The following is a 21655-nucleotide window of genomic DNA, read 5'->3' on the forward strand; positions in this document are numbered from 1 at the left end:
GTCTCCTGAGTGCTGGGTATACAAATGAGCCACCAGACTGGGGTGTTCCCCAGCCCAAGTTTTCAAAGAAGAAGCTGGAAGTTATGTCCTGGAAGCCCAGCTTCTGCAGGAAAGCATTTCCACTGATTCACATGGATGAACAGGGTTTTCTTTCTCCTGAAGGAAAAGACATTTAAGAAACATGTAAAACAGATGATTGCAAATAACCTCTGAAAACAGGTGTTTTATTGGCAAGCAAACTATGAGGAAGGGAAACGACAGCCTATGTGCTTCCTGAAGTCTTTAGGTAAGAAACAGGAGGATTTCAAATACAAATATTTTCGAGTTCAGTTATTAACCGGAAGTAATGTAGCCTGTAGAACGTTCCAAGGTATGCAGATTTTATATGGCTTCAGTAAATTTTCCAGATATTATCTGCTTTGCTATAAAAATCCTAGAAATAACCTTTTCATGTGAATAACTGCAAACTCTATCACATGGCATTTCTTAGAGTAGTCAAGGAAAAATACCTAGATATCATCAAGTACTCTGAAGTTAGTTTCTCAGAAGAAACTAGAAGGGGACTGGTCCCACACATAAGCTGCTCCTTTCTATGCTCCAGTTGGTGCCCAGCAAAGATTTTATTCAGGGGCATGTGATGTCGATGGCGAGGATTGAATCTAGGTGCCTGGTCACTTTACCACTGACCTAGACCTCTGACTCTCCATGGATAATTTTTGTTTGTTTGTTTTACTTTTTTTTTGAGACAGGGTTTCTCTCTGTAACCTTCGCTGTCCTAGAACTCACTCTGTAGACCAGGCTGTGCTTGAATTTAAAGATCAGACTCAAAGATCCCACCCTCCAACCCCCAGGTGCTGGAATTAAGGCATGTGCCACCACTCCCCAGCTCTCCCTGGATATTTTTTAACTGGAAATGTGTAGGTGTGCACTGCCTTCTCAGAAGTTTTAAACTCACCCCTCATTCTTATTCCTATTAATTGCAAGAAATTCTATTTCCTTGTCCTACAACCAAGGTGACTTGAAATCTCCAAAAGTTGGCTCTGTTGTAACCTTGTTGATTCATTAAAGCATAGTTCTTTAGTTCTGCATCATGTGGCTTAGGCACTGAGTCTGTTGTTTCTCGGTATGGTAAAGGTATCTTTTAACTATGAGAAAACTTCTGGGCAGTGGCCATTTGGTAAAATGTGTAGGGGAAGTTCCCCTAATTGTTCCCCTAATTGTTTGATTAGCTAAATAAAGACAGCAGAAGCTAATGGCTAGGCGAAGATATGGATGCGGGTTTTTGGGGTCCCAGAGAGGAAGAGAGGGGGATGGAGAGGATTGGAGTCAGACCAGGCGGTGAAAGGGAGAGGAAGCTGCAGACATGTAGATCTCTTGGGGCACCGATGGTTTGTACCCTCCTCAGGTGGCTGCGGAGGCCAAAGAGGATGGGGCAGGATATTCTTCACCTAGTCTTTGAGTTATCTGCTCAGTTTTAAAATATAAAGGTCTCTAGTGTTTTCCTTCCACAGGACTAAGGGGAGCTGGATGAGATGGTCGTTGCCAGCATCAGCCAGAGAACAAAGAGACCGGAGCGGCTTGGCGAAGCTAGCCATAGGAGCTGGGTGGGATGGATGGCCGATGTGTAGGAGCTGGGTGGGATGGCCGTTGCAGCACCGGGCAAGGAGCAAGCAGAGAGCTAGCATGGAGGCTGAGTGAGACCTGGGTGGTTGTTGGTGGCACTAGCCACAAGAGATGAAAAGAGCTCAGGCAGAGCTCTCGAAAAGGAGTAAGCCTGTTTTTAAAATTACACACAACAGAAACGTGGCCGTCCTTACCCCTGTGGGAGATGGTAAAATTAAGGAAATGGAGCTCTAGTGATAGCCTACTTGTGTTGTTCCCAATTTGATTAAGAACACCCTAGCTTGCCTTCTATGACCAGTGCTACATGCAAAAAAATGGTTCTAAAGTACCAAATTGTATAGATACACCTTGTATGAATATACTAGGAAAGATATCAGGGAACAGCCTTGTAGCTTAACAAAGGCATGGTTGCCCAGGGGTGGCCTTAAATTCAGCTACTGAATCTCTAGACCTTTACCTGATGACGAGATTCATCGAGTTGAAGCCCATCTGGTCAAGTGGCCTAGCTAAGTCATGGATAATATGCCAGAGGCACAGAGGAACTCATAGGCATACCACCCAGTATTCAGAAAACTGAACTTGATCCTCTGCAAGAGCAACAAGTACTCTTAACCAGTAAGCCATCTCTCCAGACCCTTTTGTGTATTTTTAAATAACAATTTAACATTTATTTTACAATTATATAGGTTATGTCAGACTATGAGTGGACTATGTATGTGTTGGAAGGGTGGCGATGGTGTTGGTCACTCACCACTTTGATTAGGATGTCCTACAGCTCCTACATCCTCCTACAGCTCTTTGTTGCTAGATGCATCTTCTATTTTCAGCCTGTCCTAGACACTATAAATCTGATGATTCCCTCCATGAAAATCTAAAGGCTCTCTTGTCTTGCAACATTGAGAAACCCCTACACTCTGACATTGTAAGATATTCAGAATTGTTTCTTCTTCTTCTTCATCTTCATCATCTCCATCGTCTTTGTTGTTGTCTGTCTTCTTCTTTGTCCTCTTCTTTATCTTCTTTATCCTCTTCCTCCTCTTCTTCCTCCTCATCCTCCTCCTCGTCCTCCTCCTCCCCCTTTAGGCAGGGTTTCCTATGTGTAGCCCTGGTTGGCCTGGAACTCAGAGGTCCACCTGAAGAGCACTAGGATTAAAGACATTTGTCACTATGCCTGGCTCAGGGTGATTTCTTTACCTAGAATGTAGTCCCTTCTGATTCTGTGGAGAGTGAGGCAATCCCTCCTTCATACTTTATAATCATGTTTGTTTGCTTGTTGGATAGGGTATCACTATGTAGCTCTGGTTGTCTTGGAACTCACTATGTAGACCGATCTGACCTGAAACTCAGAGATCCATCTGCCTCTACCTACCAAGTGCTGGGATTAAAGGAATTGGCCACCACTGCCCTGCTTGTCTTTAGTTGAACAGACTCACTATTAATTCCACTGCCCTCTTTAAAGCCCTGAGTTCTGCCCATCATGATCTCCTACCCCACTTAGAATGTCTGCCTCTGTTTCTTCACCACTGGCATTCAAAATCCTACTTTTAAAAAGGCTCTCTGTGCATTTGCAAACTTACAAACCCATGTCCCATATGTGGAAGCCAAAGGTCAATATTGGGTGTCTTCCCCAATTGCTCTTCGTTTGGGTGACCTTCCTCACACTGTATAAAAGTGTATCTCTGTATTTTCAACTGTTAATTTTTTACTAGCAGAGAACTAAGTGCTGGCAGGACTCTGGTATTGTCATTTCTATGGCCCCACACTGGGTTTTCTATTTTGTAAATATTTGTCCTTCCTCACCTTCCTAAAAGCAAGCAAGCAAAGACATGGTGTTGTCTCACTGCTGATTGGTTGTAATAAAGAGCCAATGGCCAATAGCTGGGACAGGAAGTACAAGGGCGGAACTTCCTGACGGAGAGAGTGCCAGAGAAGATGCAGAAACAGACATGGAAGAGAACAGACACAGCCAGAGCAGAACAGGGAGGTACAGAGTTAGCCACATGGTGGGCTCGTAAGCTAGAATAGTCTAAGTGTAAACAGTAGCTGAGAGATTGCCCCAACTAACGGCCTACAACCTTAAACTGTATGAAAGTCTCCGCGTTATTATTGAACCTCTGATGTGTCTGAGAAAGTCTCGTAATAGCTCCCAACCTTATTTTTGAGACAGGGTCTCTCACTGACCCTGGAGCACTGGCCGTCAAGCCCCAGCGATCCTGCAGCCCGTAGCTCCTCGGCGCTGGCATCCAAAGTCAGGTCTAACACGTGTGTGACAGTACCAACGGAACCATTCTGAACTTCAAAAGACTTTTTTCTTTTTTCTTTTCCTTCCTTCCTTCCTTCCTTCCTTCCTTCCTTCCTTCCTTCCTTCCTTTCTTTCTTTCTTTCTTTCTTGGAATAAAAATAATTCTGTCATCTTCAGAATTTTTGCCAACAGTGACCGTGCTGGGTAGTTTTTATTGTTAAGTTGGAAAAAACCTAGAGTCAGTCACCTGAGGAGAGGGAGCTCCAGGTGAGGCCTTCCCTAGTCAGGCTGACCTGTAGAAGTGTTGTGGAGTGTTTTTCTTGATTGCTAGTTGATGTAGGAGGGCCCATCCTGCTCCAAGGAGAGGCACATGGTGGCACACACATACACACACACACACACACACACACACACACACACACACACACACACACACCTCAAGACGGTCCTGCTGAACAGGTATCCAGCTTCTTAGGTGACCTCGAAAGCAAATTTGAAAATGTGTGCACCTCTTTGCTCATGTCAAAGTTGACCGAGTTTTGTCCTACATTCAAATGAAAGCATTTATACTCTGGTGTGCTGCATATGCCACAGGCTTTAATGTGTCATCGTGGTATTGTAAGGCCTAGTATCTTATTATTCAGTGTTCCTGCTTTTAAAGATGCTCAGCAGGGTAAGCATTCCTTGGTGATTTTTGGACCGAGGTTATTTTTGGTGTTAATTTTTGGTGTTAAAAAATGCTCATGAATTACTTGAAACTTCTGTAGTCTCTGATATTATGTGTGTGTTACCTACGCTAAACTGTCACCCAGGTGCCATGGGACATCAGTGAGGAAGTGGGCTAACTCAGCCCAGGGACAGCATCTACAGAGGCTCCAGCCAACCTGAGGCTCAGATGATTGACAGGACATCGGAAACTCTGCTAACTGCCATAGTTACGGGTGAAGACTGGCCTGTTAATAGTAAGTGCTGCAATGAGTGCCAACTGTGGGGTTTCTGGGGCAATCATTTTACCACACACTGACTGAAAAGGGAGAGCTGGTGGGCAGCGGAGCTCTTCTGGGGAATGAGACAGAAAGGTGACCCAGGGGTTGAGGCCAGGCTGGGCACCATAGCCAGACACTTTTTCAAACAAACCAAACCAAAACGAAAATATACCAGACTGGTGTGTGTGTGTCTGTCTGTGTGTGTGCATGTGTGGTGGTGTCTTTGTGTATGTGTGTATGTATGTCTGTGTGTGTGTCTGTGTGTATGTCTGTGTGTGTGTGCATGTGTGGTGGTGTCTTTGTGTATGTGTGTATGTATGTCTGTGTGTTTGTGTGTGTGTGCATGCATGTGTGGTGGTGTCTGTGTGTGTGTGTGTCTGTGTGTATGTCCCTGTGTGTGTGTGCATGTGTGGTGGTGTCTCTGTGTGTGTCTGTGTCTCTGTGTGTGTGTGCATGTGTGGTGGTGTTTGTGTGTGTATGTCTGTGTGTGTGTGCATGTGTGGTGGTGTCTGTGTGTGTGTGCATGTGTGGTGGTGGTGGTGGTGACCATGTTTGGTGGTCCAAAGCCCAGGGAGTGTGAGAGAAATCAGATCTGGAATGTTCGAGTAGCTGCCTCCAGACAATTGTTGGCAAGTTCACGGAACCCGTGTGCGTGAACTGCTTTGTAACTGTTGGTTGATGTTTGATGGCAGTCTGTGTGCTTAACAGGACTTGATCTGTTTGAGGTGTTTGCTCACACCCGGCAGTGAGACTGTGGGCAGTAGGTAGATTTTAGTCATTGCGAGATATTTTTGGTTGCTCCTGAAAGTCACCTGAGTTACATGTGGACATTGTAAGCTATATTATTTCATGACAATCATAATCTACTTTTAATCGGTCAGATTATTTAAAATAATATTTTATGTTTTCAGCATGGTAAAATTTTATTTCTAGGTATTTCATTGGCACTCAATTTTATCCTATGCATTATCTTTATAATATTGTTAATCATTATTTCATCATATTTACTATATTAGTACACATCACATTTAATTTTTATTTTATTTATTAATTTATTAATGAATACATTATTAAGTCAATACTTTTATTATTACATTTATTATATTTCAAAATATGTAAAACATGTTTTATTTTGAAAAAAGGTATATGCAACTACATACCTTTTAAGGTTGCATATACCTTTTTTATAGCCTTTTACAAACTTCCTTATAAATGTTAGGTCCAAAGTATTAAAAAACAAAATACTCTTGCATCCCACTGTCAGTACAAATTCTGAGTAGCATAATTGATCAGACATAGACTACCCATGTTGGTAGTCACTAAGCACAAAAGCAAGCTTTTATTGAAAAGTCCTCCTTTGATGAGGTAGATGGAGACTCTCAGTGCCTAGCCAGTCCTTACTGCTGGAGTGACACAGCTCTGTCCACTGCTGTGGGGGGTAAGGGGTAACATTTTCTGTTCACATACACAGCACAATAGAAAGTTGTATTATAATGAGACTCTTTTCTTCTCTGGATTTTTCTACAACTTTACTTTTTCTTTTTTGCCAAAAAATTACATCATGATTTTTTTCATAAAAATTATTTATATTGACTTAGCAGCTGACCACCCTGTCTATTTATGATGTAGGTCAATGTTTTGAAAAGCTCTTAGGATTGGATATTACTCAACTCAGACAGACAGACAGACAGACAGATGCACACACACACACACTCACACTTAGACCTCCTAGTGATGTGAACCAAGTATAGTGAGGAGGGTGAGGACTTTGAGTCCTGCCAGGCCAGAAGGTAGAGCCAGTTCAGGAAAGAGTTCTCTGGGGAGAGGAGTCTAAAGGGAGACAGGGAGACAGTCCCTTTAGATCCACCTATGTCATGGGCTCCGTGGAAGCCCACAGTCCCGTGGAATTCTTTTTTTCTTTTTCTTCTTTTTTGAGACAGGGTTTCTCTGTATAGCCCTGGCTGTCCTGGAACTCACTTTGTAGACCAGGCTGTCCTCCAACTCAGAAATCCACCTGCCTCTGCCTCCCGAGTGCTGGGATTAAAGGTGTGCGCCACCACGCCCGGTTTCCGTGGAATTCTTTAAGGACCAGTGGGGGATTAGAACAACATGGCCAGTGCAGGAGCCATCCAAGGAGCCCTCCTCAGAACCTTCCCCGTGTGGTTGTCCAGGGTAACTGGACACACACTCAGGAAGGAGAACGTTGTTGCCCCAGAGTCCATAGTCTCCACCCTTTCCATTACAGAGATTTCTGTTGTAGTTTTGGCAAAATTCATAATATAAAATGTGTTATAGTATTTTTTCATTCATAGTTCACTGTGTGAAACACATTCACAATGCTGTATGGCTACCACCATGCCTATATCTATAGTTAATACACTCTTGAAAATACATATTAACTGAAAAGTTTCCCCTTTTTTTTTTGGTCCTGGCAACCATTATGCTACACTGTGAGTTTCATTACTCTAAGAGCCTCATTTAGGTAGAATCATTAATTTTTGTGACTGATTATTATTATTATTATTATTATTATGTTTTTCAATACAGGGTTTCTTTGTGTAGCCTTGGCTGTCCTGGAACTAGCTCTGTAGACCAGGCTGGCACATGCCTTTAATCCCAGCATTTGTGTCTGGCTTATTTTTACTTTACATCACACTCTCAAAGTTCATCCATGCTATGGCATGTGTCCACATTCCTTTCCTTTTAAATGCTGAATACCATTCCCTTGTAGGTGTGAAAACCATCTACCGAAGTGGAACTCTAATAAAATGGAGCTGTGAAGAAACAGCCTTCCTGTGCATGGTCCTTAACAAGAACTGCCACGGAAGATTTCCTAAGAGCTTTGCAGAGAAGGCTTCTCTGTTTGTTGTCTCCTACCTGCACAGGCTGACATTCTCACAAACGGTGTGTAAGAGTGCCAGTTTCTGCAGATGCTCACCAACGCTGCGTCTTCACCAACGCTGCATCCTTACCAACACTAGCCATTGTACTTTTTGTTTGTTCGTTTGTTTGTTTGTTTGTTTGTTTGTTTTGAGACAGGCCTTCTATGTATAGCCCTGGCTGTCCTGGAACTCATTTGTAGACCAGGCTGGCCTTGAACTCAGGAGATCTGCCTGCCTCTGCCTCCTAGCTCTGGGACTAAAGGTGTGCGCCACCACCGCCTGACATGTCATTGTGCTTTTGATTTGTATCTTCTCTAATAATTAAAATGCTTTTGCTCACTGATACAACCCCTCATGTTGTATCATAGAACAGAGTTGCTCACTGATACAATCCCTCATGTTGTATCATAGAACAGAGTTGCTCACTGATACAACCCCTCATGTTGTATCATAGAACAGAGTTGCTCACTGATACAACCCCTCATGTTGTATCATAGAACAGAGTTGCTCACTGATACAACCCCTCATGTTGTATCATAGAACAGAGTTGCTCACTGATACAACCCCTCATGTTGTATCATAGAACAGAGTTGCTTTTAGTGTGACATAGGACCAACTTTTGTAGTGGAACATGGATTGGCTCGACTGAGGTCTCTACTTTCTTTTGTGTGTGTGTGTGTATGAATGTGGGTTGTGTGTGTGTGTGTGTGCGCGCGTGCAAATTACTATGTGTGGGGGTGTGGATCTGTGTTTCACCTCGCTGCTGGTGTGTGAACGCTGATTGAAGAATCTAAACACAGGGGCCCTAGGCTATATTCCTTCCTCTTTGCCATTGCAGCACTGGGCTTGCATCATAGAACAGAGCATAGATGCTGACGAGGGCTCAAGGGAGGAGGAACGTAGCCTAAGATGGGGTTCCCACTCTGTGAGAAATGGAGCAGGCTGGGGCCAAGGTTATGATTCTCTAACTCCTGTGCACCCAGAGGCTGCTGGGAGTTGAGAATGGGGTCCCACAGGCTGGCAATGAGCCCAGGGCTGGGGTCAATCCACTGGACTCAAGGTGAATGTCAGGAGCATGGAGGGGCCTTCTGTGGGAGTCTTAGGCGGTGTGGCTTTTCCCCCACAGTAGTCCTTGAGGAAGGGGACAGTCCTTGCTTGTCCAAACTGTTTATTCATGGTGGGAAAAGGGATGTATACGACTTACTCACTGTGGACCAGAGATTAAATACCTTTGTCAGGAAGGAATGTCTGAGAAGGACGTTTATTGGCTAAATCCTCGGGGCCCATCTAAACACCTTATTAGTATGGAGAACCCTGGGCTCTATGCTAAGTGACCATGGTCCTCTTAGTGGGGTGTCATGGTGCCCCAGGTTAGGAATCTGGTCAGGAGCAGATTCAAACATGGTCTTTCTCAATTATGAGAAATGCCAGAGTTTGTTAATCTGCCCAGCCTTACCAGTTTTTCTGTCTTGTGACATGGTTCCACTTGCCCCGCATGGGTGTGTGTGTGTGTGTGTGTGTGTGTGTGTGTGTGTGTGTGTGCACATGTATATATGCAGAGGCCTAAAATGGACAGGCATCCTCCTTTTTTAAAGATTGATTTATTTTATTATTATCTTTCTGTATGTATGAGCGTCTTGCCCACATCTGTATGTGTACCTTGTGGATGCCCTCAGGGTCTCTGCAGGAAAAAATGCGTACTCTTAACCTCTGAGCCAGCTTTCCAGGCTACCAGGAATCCTTCTTGACTACTCTCTACACTGTTTATGGAGGAATGGTCTCTTGCTAGATTCAGAGCTTACCAATACAGCTTCTAGTCCGTAGGAATCCTGTCTCTGCCTTCTTAATACTAGGAGAGGGAGGGAGGGAGGGAGGGAGGGAGGGGGAGAGAGAGAGAGAGAGAGAGAGAGAGAGAGAGAGAGAGAGAGAGAGAGAGAGAGAGAGAGAATCCACCCACCTACCACACTTGCCTGGCTTCTTACCTGGGTCCTGGTGATTTAAACTCTGGTCTTTACTCTCATGCAACAAGTGATTTACCCACTGAGCATCTTTACAGTCCAGAGACCTCTATTTTCCTTATGACTTATATTAAAGCAAGGCCTTACCACGAAGCCCTGTATGGCCTGGAACTCAGAGGTACACTGGTCTTCACCCACTGACTTCCATGTGACTAGTTTCCGCCTAGCGCCCTTTGGTTAACTGTGACTAGTTTCTGCCTAGCATCCTTTGGTTAACTGTGACTAGTTTCTGCCTAGCATCCTTTGGTCAACTGTGACTAGTTTCCGCCTAGCATCCTTTGGTTAACTGTGACTAGTTCCCGCCTAGCATCCTTTGGTCAACTGTGACTAGTTTCCACCTAGCATCCTTTTGGTTAACTTCCAAGGGCTCAATGACCATTTCTTGGTTAACTGTGACTAGTTTCTGCCTAGCATCCTTTTGGTTAACTTCCAAGGGCTCAATGACCATTTCTTGAAGAGCAAGTCAGGCGATGCACTCCAGCCTTTGCTTGTCTGACGGTGTTTCCATCTCCCCCCAACACTGAATGACAATTTTGCTAGATGTGGGAATCTTTCTTTTGTTGCTAGACAAGGTCTCCCTATGTAGCCCTGGTGGCTGGGAACTCCCTATGTAGAGCAGGCTGGCCTCAAACTCACAGAGGTCCTTTGCCTCTGCTTCCCAAGTGTTGGAATTATAGCCAGGTGCCACTGTGCTGGTTAGATGTAGGATTCTTGATTGACTTTTAAAATTTTTATTGTGGCTTCCTGCCTTTTGGCCTCCAGTTTCTAATTAGAAATCTGCCAGTGGCCACCTCACTGATCTCTTGCTACTTTCAAGATGCTCTTTGTCTTTTTAAAGTTTGATTGTGGGTCTGTCTTGTAGGGGAATGATGACCTCAGTTGGTCTGACCCCAAACTTGTGAGCTGCAGGACTGTTGCTCCCAGTCTGCACTGGTCTCTGTTGCCTACCCTGCCCTAGCCAGTGACAGAACATTAGGCCTCCTGAGTCTGTTGTGTGTCAGCCACTACCAGAGCTGGCTGTAGTGGAGAAGAACTGACCTCCTGGAGAGGAAAGTGCTTCTGCAGTCCTAAATTTATTCCTCTGAGGGGAAGAACAAAATCTCTGAAAATCCACATAGAAAGAAAAGATTTGCACATTCCAGAGTCTTGCACTGGGAAAACTTGAATTACCTCAGCCCACCCAGTTTCTAGAGATTGACAGCAGATCTTCAGGGAAGGGGCTTGGAGTGTTTGTATCCCTGGTGAGGGATGAAGTGTTGCGATTTGCTTTGGATGGCACTATTCTCGACCCACTAGATTCAACGTGTCAAATTCCAGGAACATCTGGATGAGAGCTTGCAACACTCTCGAGATTCCCCTCCTGAATACAGAGCTGTTGATATGAGCCTGAAGTCACTGGCAGGAGGAGATGGTGACGAGGCGGTTCCTGTTAGCCCATGCCTGTTCCAAATACTGGCAACGTCCAAATTCTAACAGCAAACAAGTCAGACTTAATCTTGTTTGAACCCAAGAACAAATAAAAGCAGTTGAGAGGTGAAGTGAGCCATGGCTTGAATAGCATACAAGGAGGAGGCATATGGCAAACACTGAACCTACGATGTGTGCTGAAATGAAAGCCTCAGTCCAGTCATGGTCCTGAGAATGCATTTGGTTACTTGGAAAAGATGTGTTGATTTTTCACGATTTGTTTTGAAGCCAATTTAACTCTGTTTATACAAAACTGTTTATTAAGAATATGATCAAGGTGCTAGAGAAACAGCTTACTGGCTAAGAGCATGCACAACTCTTGAAGCGAATCCAAGTTGAATTTGATTTGCTTCACAAGACATGTTCAGTACAACCTACATGTCAAATGAATGGATGGATGCTAGATAGGAACTTAAAGTCATATGCCGATCAGCAAATGGAGATGGGTGCATCTGTGAATTCCAGGCCAGCCACAGGTTCACAGTGAGACCCTGACTTAAAAAAAAAAAAAAGTAATGGTATATGCTTTCAATAACAACTAGAAAAAAAAAAAGAGGCCATGATTTGAAGAAGCAGGTAAGATTGTATGGAAGGAAAGGTTTAGAGAGAGGAAAGGGAAGGGAGAAATGCTGTACTTAAATTATAATCTCAAAAAAGGCGTGGCCGATGCCAGTACCCTTGTCAGGCAACTCTGAGCCACCTGAAACTCCAGGTGTAGGGGATTCAACATCTTCTTTTGGCCTTCTCAGAAACCTGTACACATGTAGCACGCATACACATGCATGTAGCATGCATACACAGGCATGTAGCACGTATACACACATGTACACATGCACATAAGCATCTTTAAAGAAGAGACTATGATAAAAAACTAACCATATGCATAAATAAAAATAAGATTGTCCAAAAAAAGAAATTCAATGTAAAATTTCACTAAATAAAGCATCATTATTTTATTTGTACTTTTCATTATTAAAAGAAATTAAAATTGCATTTAAAAATAGAATTCGCAGATCAAGGTGCTAAATTCAAGTATTTGAACATGTTTTTTAGTTGAAAACTTTTTTCATACGATCTATTCAGATCACACTTTCCCCTCTTCCACCCTCTCAGATTCTTCCCACTTCCTCACTCTGCCTGTCAACCTGTGGTTCTCTCCCTCTCTTTAGAAAACAGGCAAACAAAGAAACACACACACACACACACTCAAAACATAAAAACCCCAAACAAACAAACAAACAAAAACCCCACCCACAACCACAAAATCAGAAAGCAAAATATAAAATCAAAAGACCAATAAGACAAAAAAAATATCCAAACAAAGTAATATGAGACAAAAAGTGACTCACAAGTGTTCCATTTCATTCTTGGGTTTGTCTTTCACTGGAGATGTAGTCAGGGTGACAACCAAGGATAGCCATCACAGCACGGGTTCCAGTTCTCTGTGTTCAATGAGCCAGCAATAGAGCACAACCATCAATCTGTGGAGGGTGAGCAATAGCCTTGGCATCAATCTGTGGAGGGTGAGCAATAGCCTTGGCAATAGCCTTGGCATCAATCTGTGGAGGGTGAGCCTTGGCAATAGCCTTGGCAATAGCTTGAATTATTTGGCTGGGGTGGGGTTGGGGCTCAATCAGCCACCTGTGGCCAATGATTCAACTGGATGCAACCCATCTTGCCATAGGATGGTAGTAGTAGTGGTGACTGGTCTCGTGTCAACGTTGACAGGAAGAAGAGAGAATGCATCCATAAGATCCAGCTGTAGGGCATTTTCTCTATTAGTGATTGACGTGGGAGGGCCCAATCCGTTGTGGGTGGTGCCATCCCTGGGCTAGTGGTTCTGGGTGCTATCAGAAAGCAGGCTGAGCAAGCCATGGGGAGCAAGGCAGTAAGCAGCATCCATCCCTCCATGGCCTCTACATCAGCTCCTGCCTCTGGGTTTCTGCCGTTTGAGTTCCTGTCCTGACATCCTTCAACGATGAACAGCAATGTGGAAGTGTAAGTTAGATAAACCCTTTCCTCTCCAACTTGCTTTTTGGTCGTGGTGTTTTATTGCAGAAATAGTAAACCCTGACCAAGGCAGTGGTGTAAGATGTCTAGTTGGAATTTTTTTCTCTCCCATTATTAAGCGGCTCCATTTAGATTTCTTTCATATATGTACATAATTTTAAAAGCTTCTACAGTTGTAGGTTTCTGTAGCCTCCCCCTCACCCAGCCTGGAACCTGTCTGCTCAGGGGTGGAGCTTCCTGCTCATTCGTCCTGCCACGCCTACTGCTGGACCGTGCTGCTTTGCTGCTTGGAGCCACACACGTGTTCACCCTGTTACTTGATCCCGAGATTGTTTGGCGGGAAATCGGGTTCCCTCCCTCTTCCTTTATAACTGGATGTCGGAACTAGTAAAATTGGGCTTTGAACAGGATGATCTTGCCTTGGCCTCATTTCTCCTTCCTCCCCGTCTAGCTTCCTCTCTTTTCAGCTCGGAGCTGCCATCTCAGTGGAACTGTTCACGTTGCGGGCTGCTGGCCGGCCCCCAACAGGTTTCCATATGGCTCCTCAAATAGCTCTTGGTTGTTGTCCCTCTCTGTGTTCCTCCCTTACCTGCCTCCTCTTTTCTACCCCCACCTCTTACCCCCATCTATTCATAGCTATTCTAGTCTGTTTTTCCTTCCTTGGGAGATCCTCCTCCCTCCCCCCCTCCCCTGTCCCTTGCTTCATCTCTAACCACTGTGGTTATGTGCATTGTAGCAGACTTATTGAAGGTTTAAAAGCCAACATCTACAGCTAAGAGAAAATATACAATATTGGTCGTTTTGGGTTTGGGTTAAGAATCCTTCACTCAGGATGATTTTTTTCCCTAGCTCCATCCATTTACCCGCAAACTTCATAATTTAATTTTTATCAATATTTCAATAATATTTAACTATGTAAACTTACTACATTTTCATTATCCACTTATCAGTTGGACATCAAACATTTTTTAAATGTATGGGTGTTTTGCCTACATTGTATGGTTGTGTACCTTGCGTGTGCCCCATGCCTTTGGAGACCACAGAGGGCAGTAGATTCCCTGGAATTAGAGTTCTGGACTCCAGTTGTGAGCAACTATGTGGGTATTGGGAACCCAACCCAGGTCCTCTGGAAGAGCAGCCAGTGCCTTTAGCCACTAAGATATCTTTTCTATCCCTTAATGGGATTTTTTTTTTTTTTTTGGTTTTGTTTTGTTTTAAAGATAAAATTTAGGGCTGGAGAGTTGACTCAGCAGTTAAGAGCACTGACTGCACTTCCAAAGGTCCTGAGTTCAAATCCCAGCAACCACATGGTGGCTCACAACCATCTGTAATGAGATCTGATACCCTCTTCCGGTGTGTCTGAAGACAGCTACAGTGTACTTAGATATAATAATAAAATTTTAAAAATCCTAAAAAAAAAAAAACCAAAAAACCCTGTCTCGAAAAACAAACAAACAAACAAACAAAAAAGATAAAATTTAAAGCTGGGTAATTAAAGGTCGGGGTGGTGGTGGTGGTACACTTTTTTAAATCCCAGCACTCAGGAGGTGGAGACAGAGGCAGGGGCAGACAAAGCTCTGCAAGATGGAGGATAGCCTTGTCTACATCATAGCCTGGTCTAATTCTAAGCCAGCTGGAGCTACATAGTCAGATCTGGTCTCAGACAGACAAACAAACAAACCAATAAAAGTTTACATAACATCTTATTTTCTGAAGAAGAGAAATTATATGTCAAATTATGTATATATTCTTTCACTCACTAGAGACAAAGCTACAAATACTGAAAGTGCTCTGGGTGTGCTGCGAGACAGAACTGAGCAAGTAGAGAGGACATTTCAATGCACCCCTGGTGTAGAAGAATGATAGAGAACGAGGTGTGGCTTAAAGGATGGGAGGCTGGGTGCGAAAAGTACCTGTAGCATGAGCATCCGCCCTGTTGCCAACAAAACAAGTAGGTTAGGTGGTGCACGTCTGCAACTCAACCCTAGCAAGGAAGAAACAGGAGGGACCCTGAGGTTGGCTGGCCAACCAGTCTTGTGAAATCAGTTTGCTATAGTTTCACAGGGAGACACTATCTCAGAAAAGATGAAGAGCAATTAAGAATGACATATACACACATGTAAAATTATATATATACTATTAAAATAATAGTAAGGTGAATCTTCATGCTCAGAAAAAGAATTTGAGCTGCCCCAGGCCAGGCTCCCAGAGCAGCCAAGGCCTGCGCCCACCAGCTGCAGGGTGAGCCAATCAGGCCAGGACGCCTTGTTGGGGACTAGCATGATGGTGCTCATGGCACGTGTTACTCCTGAGGGCCGTGCAGATGCCCAGGGTCTGCGATGCAGCCTGAAGCCACGTCAGTATCCATAGGCGGTGGTGCTGCCACCGCTGCGGCATACTGATCTGAGTGACAGCCTGTGTGGCTACCTGAGGCTGTGGTGATGTCTGGGTCCATGGTCCTCCTGTAGCCAGTGCCTGTGTCGATATCTGTGGCCTTACCACCGAGACCTACATCCGTGGTCTGTGCAATAACTTGAACCCACTTCAATGTCTGTAGGCTGTGCTGAACCCAGGGGGCCATGTTGATGCCCATGGTCTGGGCAGCCTCTGAGGGCTTTGGATGCATGGCCCTACTGCAGCAGGGGGGCCGTGTTAGTAGTCTGTGTCCCCCCCCTCCCCCCGGAAACAATGTGGAGACCCATGATCTTGCTACCTGTGAAGAGCAAGGAGGCTGCGGTTGCTGTGACTGCAGATACACAGCTGAGAGGGGGGGACATGGAAGACTCCTGTGACAACCCGCTGCATAAAGTAACAGCCAAGACAGGAAGCCAGGGAAGAGAACTCTCTAAAGAAGTGTGGGACTACACAGAGAAACCCTGTCTCGAAAACCAAAAAAAAAAAAAAAAAGTGTGAAGCAGATGCTGAGCAGGAGCTCGCCACAGCTGATGGCTTCTGGCAGGGATTTGGGAGCAGGGGAGGGGCTCAGTCCTGTTCAAGGGGCAGGCTGCTGAGATTCTGACCACGCTCCAGGGAGTATGCAAATAACACAAATTGACCTTTATTAATTATTATTTTTATTATTTTTACTTTTTTTTTGGGGGGGGGGAGAAGTCACAAAGGGGACCAGACATGGAAGGACTGGGCAGGGATGGTGATCGGGGTATAGGATATGAAACTCAAAGAGAATCAATTAAAGTGTTGTGTGGAGAAAAGAGAAAAAAGGTTGGGGGCTGGAGAGTTGGCTCAGTGGTTAAGAGCACGGACTGCTCTTCAGGAGGTCCTGAGTTCAAATCCTAGCAAACAAATGGTGGCTCACAACCATCTGTAATGAGATCTGATGTGTGTCTGGTGTGTCTGAAGACAGCTACAGTGTACTTACATATAATAAATAAATAGATCTTAGGGCCAGAGAGAGAAGGAAGGGGAAAAACAAAAACACCCCCCCCCCAAAAAAAAAACCAAAACAAACCAAACCAAAAAAAGGAAAAAAAAGTTTGATTGTAATGACTCTCACTGGATTGATTGTTTTGGATTCTTCTGAGTTAAGAGTTTACTAAACACGAAGTCTTTATTCATCAAACTTGACAGTTTTCCGGGCATTGTTTTTTGTTTTGTTTTGTTTTGTTTGTTTGTTTGTTTGTTTTTTTCATACAGATTATCTCTGTTCCTGTTTCCCGGTCTCCTACAATGTGTGTGATGGCTGGGGTCCCTTCGGCTGTGCTCCCCTCTCTCTGGTACCCAGTATTCTGTCCCATAGTCCTATTTTCCAGTTTACCCATGCTTCATTTGCCTGCTCAAATTCCATTCTCATGACTACACTTTTTCAGTTCCCACATTTCTTTTAGGCTTCTTGTTTTGTGCCTACATTGTGGTCTTGACTCTCTCTACATCTTTCTTGAAGATGAAGGCCTGTGAGTACCTGCATCTAACATAGAGGCCCTCAACCTCCTTGATGCTGCAGCCCGTCAATACAGTTCCTACGCAGTGGTGACCCCCAACCATAAAAGTACTTCGTTGTTTTACTTCCTAACTGTAATTTTGCTACTGTTCATACTGGATCATAATTATGAGTCTGTGTTTTCTGATGGTCTCGGGTGACCCCTGGGTCACGCACAACTCACAGGATGAAAACCACGGATATAGGAGATTTGACTCTGGGCTTTTTCCAAAGGGAATCTTTGTTGCTTTGTTTAGTTTTCCTTTGAATTGTCTGTACTCTGCTCTTTGTATGCCCTGAGATTTTGGCAGTTGGTAATTGAACACTGAACCTAATCCTGTGGTGAGGATGCAAGTAGCTTCCATTCTCCTGGGATTTGCCGGGTTTTCTTTTCTTTTTCTTTCTTTTCTTTTTCTTTTTCTTTTTCTTTTTCTCTTCTCTTCTCTTCTCTTCTCTTCTCTTCTCTTCTCTTCTCTTCTCTTCTCTTCTCTGCTCTGCTCTGCTCTGCTCTGCTCTGCTCTGCTCTGCTCTGCTCTGCTCTGCTCTGCTCTGCTCTGCTCTGCTCTGCTCTGCTCTGCTCTGCTCTGCTCTGCTCTTCTCTTCTCTTCCCTGTACTAGGGAGCAAGTCCAAGTTCTCACACATGCTAGGTGAGCATCTTCGACTGAGCTACACCTTCAAGCCCGTGAGGCTGCTTTTCCCCAGTGACAGTCAAAGTTGTTACAGGCTGTCTATGTGCTGTGGATCTGAAGGACCTATAGATTTTAGACTCCTCTGGCTTTTTATTGGACTTGTGTAACCACCATGACAACCACCACTGTGTTCTAACCTTTCCTGTGTAGACATACCTTTTTCATATCTGAGGTTTTAGTGCATAGCTTTCTAAAGGGAAGATAGAGGAGTGGAAGAGTGGAGAAAGAACACCGTCTCTTTAAGTGGGGCATGGGGAAGCAACAGAGGTCCCATTGATCACCTGATCTGAAGCGGTGGAGGCACAGACACTCACCTTTTGGAGCCCAGCAGCCTCTGTTCACAAAGTTCCCCTAAACTGTGTGTGACTACTTCCTGCGATCGGGAACAGCACAGATATCTGGCATGTGCCTGAGAAGCAAGTGGCCTCTACTATGTTAAGGCCCCAAATTGACAAAAAGCAGCTGCAATGTACTGTCCCAGTCTTCTTTTGTTGGAAGCTGTGCGCCTTCACAGCTCTGAGCTGTCAATTCAGTGCAGCCTTCTTGGAGGGTAGGTGGGTTTCCGTGGTTTTTATATTACCATCTCCCACCCCTTCCCCTTTTAAGTGTGTGTGTGTGTGTGTGTGTGTGTGTGTGTGTGTGAAAGCACCTATAAGGGAGCTGAAAAGGGCACTGGGTCTTTTGAAGATGGTTGTGAGCCACCTGATATGAGTTCTGGGAACTTAACTCGGGTTCTCTGGAAGAACAGCAAATGTTAACTACGGTAGCATCTTTCCAGTCCCTTTTAAAAGTCTAACTTTCAATACTTTATTTTAAAAGTCTAACCATTGTTGCAAGAGTGAACAAAGCACAGTCCAGGAGTCAAATCTGGGCTGCCATCTGCTTTTTGGTATGGTCACAGGAGCTAAGGACAATTGTGTACTTAAAGAAAAGGATATTCCGTGATGTGAAGACTATGTGAAACTCCAACTTCAGTGCCCATGACTACAGCTGGATGGGACCACGGCCTGGCTTGTTTGTTGATATCCTGCCTGTGTCTAGGACTGGTCTCCAGCTATGACAGCAGAGTGAAGTAGCTATGTCAGAAACCAAATGGTCAGATGCTTACAGAGCCTGGAGCATTTACTATCGGCCGACTTACACAGGAAGCTTGCTAACCTGTCATAAGTCCTGTGGATGGATAGAGGCAGTTCCCACTGAGGTCACTTGCAAGAAATATCAAAAGCTCTTAAGGAAGAACTCGTGACAGGATGGGAGACAAGATTGTGGACATGCTGGCTTGGGTTTAGTCACCATGCAGGGGTGGGGGTCAGGTGTGGGGAGGCACTGCCCAGCAGGAGGTTAAGACCTGAAGTCACCAGCTGTGGTTGGCAGTCATTGTGCTTGGAGACAAGCAGGCAAGGCATGTATGTATGACAGGTATAGTATGTTTGGCTGAGGTTCACCTGCTTATTGTCTGGCTTGGAGAGCCTTGCTGCCGGAGGGAGCCAGCTGGGTCACCTGGGCACAGGAAAGGGCTTGGTGGGCTTCACAACTTTCCATGAGTCCAGGAGCAGCTGGGGGTTGTGTGGCCAGACACTGTTGAGGCCCTGCTTTGTCTGAGAAGACACTGATACCGGAAAGTGACGGTAGACTTTTGAGTTGCCTTTTTTTTTTTTTTTGCAGCAGAACTCAGCTACTGAGGCAGAGGTGGGTATTAAGGATTAAATCCCAAAGACCATGTACTAAAACTCGGTGGCCTTGGTGGCCAGCCTGTGGTACTATTAGGAAGTGGTACAACTCTCAGGAGGTGAGGCCTAGAAGAAGAAACTGAGTCCTGGAGATAGGCCCTTCAAAGCGATGCTGAGGCTGTGGTCCCTCCCCCTTCCTGTCTTTGCTTTGGCCCATACCGCACTTCCCACAGACATTCAGCTTTGCCTCAGGCACAGGCCAAGTGATCAGGGATGAACCAATGAGCCTGAGCCAGTCTCTGCTCTGTTGTTTGTTTCGGGCATTTTGCCGTAGTGCTGGAAAGCTAACCAACATAGCCAGGCAATGACTATACCAGATGGGAACTGGAAGACATAGAGCAAAAGTTAACGTGTCCCACTGTCCTGAGCTGGTAGGCCACAGCCAATGCTACTACTCACGAGGTCACAAGGAAAAAGCTTGAATTGATGGGCCACAGAACGGGATGCGAACTAGATGAGAGGCAACTGAAGGTGAAGCAACAGAGAGGTGCACGTGAACGCAGGGCAGCAGAGGCATCGGGAATGGCTTGGTATGTGTGGAGCCAGGCTGGTGCGGCAGTAGCCTCCTTTTGACAGGAGAAGCTGAGACACACAGAGGACTTGGATAACAAGGCTTGGGTTCCTGGTGGGCCACCATATAGAGGCGAAAGAGGAGCAGGATGAAGGTGGGATTTGGAGTGACAGAGACCAGCCAGATGCTAGACACCAAGAAGCTCCAGAACACCAATGACAATGGTACAGGGCAGGAGGTGACCCCACGGGTGTGTGTGGGGTAACAGTGAACAAGAGAATAAACAATCATAGCCCTGGTAAGGGCCTTGAGTGCAAAACAGATGTTCATCTGCAAATACAAAGTCACAGGTGGCAAAGGTGCCAGGGCTCATTAGATTAGAAGGCCTCACTGGGAAAGAACACCCAGCTGGAATTGTAAAGGATGAATGGGTGTCTGTTAGTTTGTCCTCGTCTGACTCAAAGCTGATTAATAGTCATGGCTGCTTCCAGGTGGAGGCAGAGGGTCCTGGACAGAGCAGTGAAATCTGGGAGGCACATAACAGGTGGCCACCAGCCTGCACCTGCGGGACAGGACAGGACAATCCCAGCTGTCCCCACTTTTTAGGACTCTGAGCACACACAAGACATTCACACCTCTGCAGGGGACCAGCCTCAGCTGGCCGTGGGTAGAGGGAGCTACTGTGAGATTTCATTGTGTCTCCCAGATCGGATCATACGCAGCACATAGGACATCTGGTCCTTCTCCGCGGACTCTTACCGCTCTCAGCAACCTTACGAGAGGTCAAAAAACAACCTTTCTTGCTGATTCGATAAAGAAAGGCTCCAGCCCCTGCTCTACCTAGAGTCTGTGGCTTCTACAAAAAGCCTTTTGTTAAAATGTGGGGCACTCAGGGGCTGGCTTCCTGCCAAGCTGCCTTCTTATTTATCAAACCCTCCCAGATCTCAGGTGTTAGACTCTTATTACTTTAAAAGAGAAAAAAAAATTTTTTTTTTTTTTAGGCCAGAAGTTACTGTGGAGAAGTTGAGGGTTTCCAGCCACACCTGGGAAGAGCCCTAAACCCACCAGCCCTGTGGCCTGTATTGTGCAGCACTTTGGGAAGGCAGGACATCCTACCTAGGTCTTTGGGTCAGGCCATGATGAGAGCTATTCCTAAGCTCCTCACACAAGCGCTGTCTGATCCTAAAATAGGCAAGTTCCTTATACAGGTAAAATCAGAAGGATTCTATTGGCCAGCACATTGCCCACAGTCTCTCTAAAGGAGGCAGGGACCAGGGTAAGACTAGTTTTACTTTACTGGGCTGTAATTTCAGAGCATAGTAAACCGATTTGACTCCATCTTGGAGTCAACAGTAGCCACCAAGGAGTGGAGGGGCTGGACAGAGAATCCAGAGACTGGGTTGCAACCAACAGGGAAGGACCAGGGAGAAGTGGGGCAGGTAGAGCCTGAGCCCTGGCCATGGCCTGGCTGGAAGATCACCTCTGAAAGGTCACAAGTCCCTCTGGGCAAACCTGCAGCAGCTGGACACCTTTTACAAGTGTTATAAATGTAGATAGTG

General features: G+C 45.2%; 1 long non-coding RNA gene across 1 annotated transcript; it reads left to right on the top strand.

Moving 5' to 3' along the window:
• Nucleotides 1-3545: 3545 nt before the first annotated feature.
• Nucleotides 3546-8059, top strand: LOC110308695 (uncharacterized). The gene is made up of 3 exons (XR_002379599.2): nucleotides 3546-3607; nucleotides 4678-4827; nucleotides 7583-8059. It is a non-coding gene; the product is annotated as an uncharacterized LOC110308695 (long non-coding RNA).
• The last annotated feature ends 13596 nt before the right edge of the window (nucleotides 8060-21655 follow it).

Source organism: Mus caroli, unplaced genomic scaffold (assembly GCF_978045245.1).
Source record: "Mus caroli unplaced genomic scaffold, Mus_caroli_1 scaffold_15, whole genome shotgun sequence".
NCBI lineage: Eukaryota > Metazoa > Chordata > Mammalia > Rodentia > Muridae > Mus > Mus caroli.